The sequence below is a fragment of the Belonocnema kinseyi genome, chromosome 6 (assembly GCF_010883055.1).
Source record: "Belonocnema kinseyi isolate 2016_QV_RU_SX_M_011 chromosome 6, B_treatae_v1, whole genome shotgun sequence".
NCBI classification, from domain to species: Eukaryota; Metazoa; Arthropoda; class Insecta; order Hymenoptera; family Cynipidae; genus Belonocnema; species Belonocnema kinseyi.
The window spans coordinates 127,222,388-127,231,932 of NC_046662.1; positions in this window are offsets into that span (position 1 = coordinate 127,222,388).

The following is a 9,545-nucleotide window of genomic DNA, read 5'->3' on the forward strand; positions in this document are numbered from 1 at the left end:
GCTCCCGAATGCATAAAAAAATAAAAAACTACCCCCACTTTCAAAAAACCACCCCCTTGTAAAAAAAATTTGCAAAATCTAAAATGCACTAGATTTTGGGCTCATTTAAGTCTCAAATGCTCTTAACATTAATTTAGAAAAACCACCCCTGTGTAGAAAAATACCAACTTGATAATAAAAACTTAAACCTTGATGTTCGCATTTTTTAACAGTCCAGAAATCAGAGACTCCATTTGAACCGTAAAATTCGAAAAACTTCAGAGACTATAGTTACACTGTAAAATTCCAAAAAAGATTGCTTTGCACAAAATTATGTTTGATTGTTAAAAAGGGACTGTTTTTTAACTTCAAATGTTGGGGACCAAAAATCGGAGTGGGTATTATTAAGAGGTCCAATAATCATAAAGTCTACTGACATTAGAAAATTTCCAAAAATATTAAATTTTTACAAAGTCATATGTATGTGGTAGAGAAGGGTTGATTCTCTACGTTAAGGGATGAAGCCCGAAAATCAGAGTAAGTATAATCGAGGAGCTCAAAAATCAAAGACTACATTGACACTAGAAAATTCTCAAAAATATTATTTTTTGACAAAGTCATATGCACATGGTAGAGAAGGGTTGGTTTTATAAGTTAAGAGTTGAAGCCCAAAAATCAGAGTGGGTATTTTCGAGGAGCTCAGAAAATGGAAACTACTGACTTTGTCAATGACTCTATGACCTTGTCAAAAAATAATCTTTTTTTAATTTTACAGTGTCACTAGAGACACTACTGTTTGGGCGCTTTAAAAATATCAACACTGATGTTTAAGCTCGAATGCTTAGCGCTAAGAAACAGCTCCATGCTAACAGGCAATTATGAAGTCCAAAAATAATCTTTTTTGAATTTGATATTGTTACAAAAGACTCTGCTTATTGGGCACTTCGAAAATATCAACACTGATTTTTGGGTTCCAAACCTTAACGTTAAAAAACAGCCCCATGTTGACAGGCAACTATGTCCTTGTAAGAAAAAATGTTTTTCAGAATTTTCCAGCGTTATTAGAGTCTATATTTTTCTGCTCGTCAAAAATACCAGCACTGATTTTTGGGCTTCAATCCTAAGCGTATAAAATCCACCCTTCTCTACCACGAATATATGACTTTATGAAAAAATAATATTTTTGAAAATTATCTAGTGTAAATGAAGTCTCCAATTTTTAAGCTCCTCGGAAATACCCAGTCCGATTTTTGGGCTTCATTCCAATTCATGGGATCCAACAGTTAACGTCGAAAATCAACCCTTCTCTACCACGCATATATGACTTTGTCAAAAATAATATTATTGAGAATTTTGTAGTGTTAATATAGTCTCTGATTTTTGGGCTCCTCGAACATATCCACTCCGATTTCTGGGCTTCAACGCTTAACGTATAAAATCAACCCTTCTCTACCATGTATGTATGACTTTGTCCAAAAATGATATTTTAGAGAATTTTATAGTGTCAACGTAGTCTTTGATTTTTGGGCTCCTCGAAAATACCCACTCTGATTTTTTGGCATCAACCCTTAACGTATAAAATCAACCATTTTCGAACAAATGTATATGACTTCGTGAAAAAATAATATTTTTGAGAATTTTCCAGTGTCAGTAAAATCTCTGATTTTTGGGCTCCTCGAAAATATCCACTCCGATTTTTGGGCTTCAACCCTTAACTTATAAAACCAACCCTTCTCTACCATGTATATATGAATTTGTCAAAAAATAATATTTTTGAGAATTTTCTAGTGTCAATGTAGTCTTTGACTTTTGGGCTCCTCGATAAAACCCACTCTGACTTTTGGGCTTCAGCCCTTAACGTATAAAATCAACTCTCTCTACCACGTATACGAGGTGTGTTCAAAAAGTAAGGTGACTTTTCAATTTTCGCGGGCTACGTACATTCAAGTTTTAAAATTTTTTGTTTTGTTGTCTTGGTATACTCGTCACGATCATATGTTCACAGTTTTGACTATATAGCTCGTGTTGTTTTTCTGGCAGAGGCGTAAAAGGTTAGAAGGGTTTGGTGTGCTCGGCGATTTCCTTCTTTCGAAAAAAATGGAGCAAAGTGTTTGCATTAAATTTTGTGTGAAAAATGGAATCCAGTGCTCTAAGACTCTTGAAATGTTGACAGTTGCATACGGTGAGTCTACTCTGAGTAAGAAAAATGTGTGTAAGTGGTACAAGCTATTCCAAAAAGGCATAGAGGATGTCGAAGACGAACCTCGCCCTGGACGTCCCAGCACGTCAACAACAGATGAAAACGTTCAAGCAGTGGAAGAAATGGTGTTGAAAAATCGCCGAATTACCATCAGAGAAGTTGCTGAAGATGTTGGCATATCGGTTGGCTCATGCCATGCTATCTTTTCGGACGTTTTGGACATGAGACGTCTGTCAGCGAAATTTGTTCCAAAACTGCTTAATTTTGATCAAAAGATCTATCGCATGTCCATCGCTCAGGAGATGTTGAATGAAATCAATAATGATATTCACCGGATTTGGCCCCAGTGACTTTTTTTTTTGCCAAAACTGAAGAGACCCATGAAAGGACATCGATTTTCAACGATTGAGGAGATAAAAACTGCATCGCTGAAAGAACTCAAGGCTATACCACAAAATGATTATCAGAAGTGCTTCGATGATTTTAAAAAGCGTTGGCACAAGTGTATTATATTAGAGGGAGATTACTTTGAAGGGGACAACATAAATATTGAGGAATAAATCAATATTTTTTGAGGCAACCATAAAGTCACCTTATTTTTTGAACACACCTCGTATACGACTTTTTCAAAAAATAATATTTTTGAGAATTTTCTAGTGTCAATGTAGTCTTTGATTTTTGGGCTTCTCGGAAATACCCACTCTGATTTTTGGGCTTCAAACCTTAACGTATAAAATCAACCCTTCTCTACCACATACATATGACTTTGTCAGAAATTAATATTTTTGAGAATTTTCTAATGTCAATGTAGTCTTTGATTTTTGGGCTCCTTGAAAATATCCACTCCGATTTTTGGTCCCGAACACTTGTCGTTAAAAAACAGTCCCTTTTTAACAATCAAACATAATTTTGTGCAAACTAATCTTTTTCGGAATATTACAGTGTTACCATAGTCTCTGACGTTTTTCGAATTTTACGGTTCAAATGGAGTCTCTGATTTTTGGACTGTTCAAAAATGCGAACATGAAGGTTTAAGTTTTTATTATCAGGTTGGTATTTTTCTACACAGGGGTGGTTTTTCTAAATTAACGTTAAGTGCATTTAAGGCTCTAAAGTGAGTAAAAAATCTAGTGCATTTTTAATTTTATAAATTTTGTTTTTTGCAAGGGATTGGTTTTTTAAAAATGGGGGTAGTTTTTGGATTTTTTTTCATGTATTTGGGAGCCCAAAATGCTGGTGGTCTTTGGTTTTTCAGAATTTGATTTTTTACACAGGGGGTGGTTTGATATTTAGTAGGGGTGGTTTTTGGAAATTGGTTGTTGGTGCGTTTAAGAGCCTAAAAAAAGCCCAAAATTCTGACAAAAAGAAATTTTGGTATTTAGTTTGTGGAGGTGTTAGCTTGGTAGACCTTTATTTGGTGGATAGTCTGAGGTGTCAAATTTATCGGAATCTTTTTTAACATACTCATAAAAGTTTGGTTCTGTAGTGTGGTAAATCAAGCTGTCTGTATCAGTGTTGAGTAATTGTGTCTTGTCACCGAATGTGTAGTTCATGTAATTATAATGAAAGCCGTAAATCATTATCTTTGATGTGTGTAGAACTGTGAAGCCTATGTAGATGGGTTTATTCAATTTAATTTTGGTTTTACTCATTTTAATTATCACCATGTCCTCACCAAATGTAGTGTAACTATGAAAGTTTGGTTTGGCAATAAGAGATTTTGCACCTGATCTTCCCTCCCACTTTGTTACTATCCTAAAATCTTTGTGCTTCCTTACGTTCTCCATGGTCTTTCCGAAGACAGAGTTGTTCATGAGTTTGAAGACATTTTTTCAAATTCATTTTTTGCCTTATTTCTCAAATCAGTCTTCAAATCAATACCGGCTTTTGCTGGAATTCTAAAACTTGATGAATTTTAACAAGGTTCATTCCAAGTTTTAAATACTGCTATAAGTTTTGATAATAGAGAATGTAACTCGTCTTTGATTTCAAATTGGCAATTAGTTTCGGGATTTTAGATGTTGGAAGAGGAGGTACAAAATGGTGTGGACATAATGGCAGGTCTTTGTATGTAAATTAAAAGTTTCAATCCAACGAAATCTAAAACTTAAAAAAATTTACGCCAAGAGAAAAACATCATTTTCCAAATATAAATCTGAATATTCAACTGACGTTTTTAAGGTAAAATTTTCCTAGACCTTCCACGCATTATTATAATCATCATCGGAAATACCCTCATCATTTAATTTAGAATAAAATTCCTCTTTTGCTGGCAGACAATCTTCATCTAATTTCTGCCAATTATCAACATAATCATATGGAAATACACCTTTTTAGCACCGTTTAGCAGGATGACGAGCTGCCATTACTGAGCAGAGAAAACAATACAGGTCTTTATTTTCAATATTAACCAACTTGAAAAGGGGCATATCTATTTATGTTAACCGTTAAGCTGACAATTTTTATTAATTTCCACCCAGAATATGATGTTTTTAAATCTTCAATTTTAACTTCAACTTGTTGTTTTTTTCTTCCCTCCCACTAATGCCTTAAAAATATACGTGAATTCAACGCAAGCTTTGATATTACCTGTACTATTAATTGCATTCTCAATTCGCGGAATAAATATACGTTTACAGTCGTCTAAAAATGTATTTAAATCTTTATGAATTAAATTTGTTATAAGTCCCGTTCTTATTCGTGTTCGAAACGCACTTGCTCCATCATCCCAACTCACCCTCTCACTCAGTTTCTTTGAAGTTTCATTAATACCAGTTCCTGTTTTGAACAACCTCTTGAATTTTCTGCTTGCAGTCTTCAGAATACCAATTAACGTACGTCATATTCGCATGTTTTTGGCCCACGGATAGCAGAATGTTATTCCTCAATATTTTTTTCAATATCCGGATGTTTTTAGTTCCCACCCTTGTCCACAATCTAATTTCATTAGCTGCTTGGGTTCGCTTCTCGAGAATAAGTTGATATCCCATCTTCATAATTTGTAGAACTTTTTTACATTTTTCGAAATCCATTATAACTTTAAATGAAATCTGCGAACACATATAGAACCACTGTGTAGATTTCCAGTTATTTGAGGTTATTGAAGTCTTGTTCTTAACTGATGACACTTATAGAAACACTACTGAGATTTCAACTTATTTGAGGTTATGTAAGTCTTGTTATTAACTGATGAAATCACCGCAAAAATTGTACTTTGTTATAGGTGTTAGAGCCTTATACACTTAAAACCTACTCGGTGGTTGTTAACTAATGCAATGTTAAAAAACGGGGAGTGTACCGCTTATATAGTGCCAATATTGGTGAAATACGGCAGCACTGTCGATAAGGAATTCAGAAATCGTGATGACCTCATCAGAATGGAATTTTGTTTACCACAGAAATTGTTTAACATTATCTGAAATATGACGCGCCTGTCGGCAAATGTCAAAGGAGAACGTTTAATTAATTTAGTTCACCTATATAAGGATTCCAGGATTTGACGAAGATGTCATCAGAATGGAATTTTGTTTAACGAAAAACGTGTTCGAACCTGCATTAAAAAGGTATGATATTATGCCTTATTTTATCATTAATATATGTAACATGATACCATTTTGAAAGGAAACAATTCTATCACCAAAAATGGAGCAGTTTAATTATCAGTTTAAAAAATGTATTTTCAACAATATATGAAACAAATTTTCATAAGAATAGTCGAATTTTAAAACAATGAAATAAACCACTTAATTAAAAATATAATTTTTAACAAGGAAGTGACATTAAAAGAAGAAATTTCAAGTGATTAATTCACGGAACCGCGTGATTTCACATCTACAATTTTTACGTGCTTTCAAGTCTCTGTCTCCATCATGTAAAAGTATAGAATTCGAGAGAGTTCCGAGATCTTAGTTCTCGCGCCAATAGGTGTGATAAAATCAAGGAATAGTTCCGTGAATTAATCTACACAAATTTTTCTCCGTGTATAGTTGGATTTTCTTGATCAGTTTAAGATCTGTTACGTAAGTTCGTACCGTTACTCAAATTATCCTCCTCCCCCACGTTACCAACCTTAGTTTGTAGCCCCCACCCCAACTAATTACGTTCTTTATGGAAAGTACGATCGGTTAATTTTTCCTTTAGGACTTCACCACTAGAAAACTAATAAACTCTCGTATACAAGTTGGCAGATGATTTTATAAATTATTGTCTTCATATTCATTCAATTTTTAAGTCACATGAATCCAGAAAAGAAAAGAAAAGATTTGTATTTGAAACAAACTTTGCCTGATGGAACGAAAATACCACATTCATAAACGATTTTGAGACGTAGGTGTAAACAGAACGCTTTGCTTAATACGAAACCCGAGTCTAACAGGGTTTGAATTTTTAAACATTTTCCGCAAATTTGGTTCCATTCCGAAAATAAAATTATCAAATCTGTAAATTCATGCTACATGGAAGTACACATTTTGCAGAGTTGGATTCCTAATTATTTTGCATTATGAAAATTTATTTTTAAATATGTATAAAACCAATTGATTTATTTCTTACAATTTCCATTTCACGATTTTCATTTGCAAAGTCTTCAGTTAGGTGTTAACATTAGAATCAATTAATACAGACAGTTTCCGCTTTATAATTTTAGAAATTGAACAAAAATCGAAACAGGATAATTTAAAATTTGATAATAGGGTTGAAAATTAATTGAAAAGCAAACAATTTAAAAGTCGCTAAGTTGAATAATATTTAATTTACTGTATTGGAATTAAAAGTTTTTGAAGAAATTGAAAAAATATATGCTTAAGTTAGTTTCTAAAATTGAGTTTATAACAATAGACAACTTTTGCAGAGATTTCTTATATGATGGCAGAGGATACAAGTGCGAAAAATGAGGAAAACGAGCAATCTCAGCCTTCACACAAAATTCAATTTTTCAGGATGAAGGGTCGCGACGACACTTTAAAATCGCCTGAAAATGTGAAGAAAACTAGTAGACTGGAAAATCCTATTACACTTTCATCAAAAGAAGACAACGTTGCTGCAACAGTTGGGCCTCAGCAATGGATTTTTAATTTTGAGGAGCCACAAGCAGTAGAGAGTGCAGAAGTGTCTAGGCATCCTGAAGGAAATCGAAAAAATCTAATTTCCATCAATTTAAAGACTACGTGAAAAGTAAAAAAACCATTATGTTTAAGGAATCTGCTTTAAGGATAGGGGGCGTTATTTTTTCAAAATTCTGAATTAGTGCACGGTTTTATCTTTGTTATAATGCAAGAAGGGCTCTGATTGAAGTGGCTAAAATGTTTGCAGGCCTAGATTTCGAAGAGTGGAATAGTAATGATTATTATTTATCAAAAATGTTCGATCCTCCTACAGAAGTTATAAAATATTACTTTTATTCTACGATATGCTGCAAAGAATTAGAGCATTTAGAAAAAAAGAAAACATAAAAGATAACAAGCAAATTTGCAACAAATGTTTAAAAAGTTACAAACTATCACTGGCCTCTCCTCTCAATTATTATTTACACATCGAAATCATTTAATAAATAGTTGTCTTATTGAGGTCTACCTTAATAAGAGATAGTTTGTATGATAATATCCAAAAAATGGAGTCAACATTGCGCGATGATGGTGTCATTAACGATATATACGATGGTATATTATCCCAAAAATTGAGAGAAAAAACTTTAAGGACTGGTTGTAAACTGATAATGTTTATCTTCTACACTGATGGGGCACCGCCCTTCATCAGCTCAAAATTATTACTCTGGCACATTTTTATTATTATAAACGAGTTACTTCGAAAGATACGCTTCTGTTATCCAAGGTTGCCCGTGGTGTTATTGTAAAGGTCAAAATAAACACGATTCTATGCGCTATCTTTTAAAAGAAAATTCATAAGTGGAGCGAACTCATGCTGATTATTTAAACGATATGAGCGCTGCGATAGAAAAGACAAAAAAATCAAGTATATCTCAGAAGGAAAATCCAGTCAAAGGTGTAAAAGGATTTTCTGCCTTATCAAAGCTGAAAGACTTCGATATGATAAGTCTTTTTCTCTAGAGATTATTTACATGAGGACATAATTAGTATACCAGTTCTCCTATGGACAATTTCGACTACTGAACCTAACTGTTCCATTCGTTTATCGAAGATGCAGCAAGCTCAAGTTAATTAACGTTTATTAAGAATGACTCCTTCTCATGAAACACACCGACTTGCAAGTCCACTGATAGAAAAAAACAAGTGGAAAGCAACAGAATGGAGGTCATGGTTGTTGTTTTACAGTATTCCGTGTTTACAAGGAATCTTCGATGATTATGCTCTCCAACATTTCGCTTTGTTTGTAAATGTCATATACACACTTCTTCAGACTAATATTACGGATACAGAACTCGTGCAAGCTGAATATAATAATGTTCAATTTGTGGTAGTATTTGAAATTTTATATGAAGAAAACCATGTCCTTTGCAATGTGCATACTTTAAGACATCTAGTATATTGTGTCCGGTATGCTGGTCCAATAGGGCAACATCAACATTTTCTTATGAAAATGCACTATTTTATTTAAAAAGAGATTTTCACAGTCCAAAAGGTATTCACGACCAAATGGCAAAAAAAGTGTTCAAAAGAATTATTTCATTCCTTCGTGCAAGCGGTTACAATAACGCCAACGCGTGTAAGGTACTGCGAATTCTTTTTTACAAGAAATGTAGTAGCAGCCATCCAGCCGTGTGCCCTTGGAGATGTTCTACTGATTGGTAATGGAAAACGTGATCCAAAATACGAGAATTATACCCTGCTAGAAACACATACCTTTGCTGTAAAAAAACCCAGGTAGAAGCACACTAAACCCTTACATGTGACCGAAATTAACTTGAAAACATTTATCGAACTATGACCCTTTTTGAACCCGTATACCCCCGGCTATACACGCACACCTTTGTTTTAAGGAATTACAGAGAAAACCATGCTAGATTCTCACAGGAGAAGGGAATGAACTTTGAAATTATTATTCGATCCATATGCCTTTTTGAACCCGTATACACCCTACTAGACACCTGCACCTTTTCTTTAAAGAAGAACAGATAGAACCACACTAAACCCTTACACGAGACAGAAGTGAACTTGGAAACATTGATCGAACCACGCTAGATTCTCACAAGATGCCGCAATGAAGTTTGGAAATATTTATCGATTCATGTCCCTTTTTGAACCCGTATACACCCTGTCAGACACCCGTATCCTTGTTTTAAAGAAGCACAGATAGAAGCACTCTAAACCCTTACATAAAACAGAATTGAACTTGAAAACATTTATCGATCCATCTCGTTTTTTAAACTCGAATACACCCGGCTATAGAC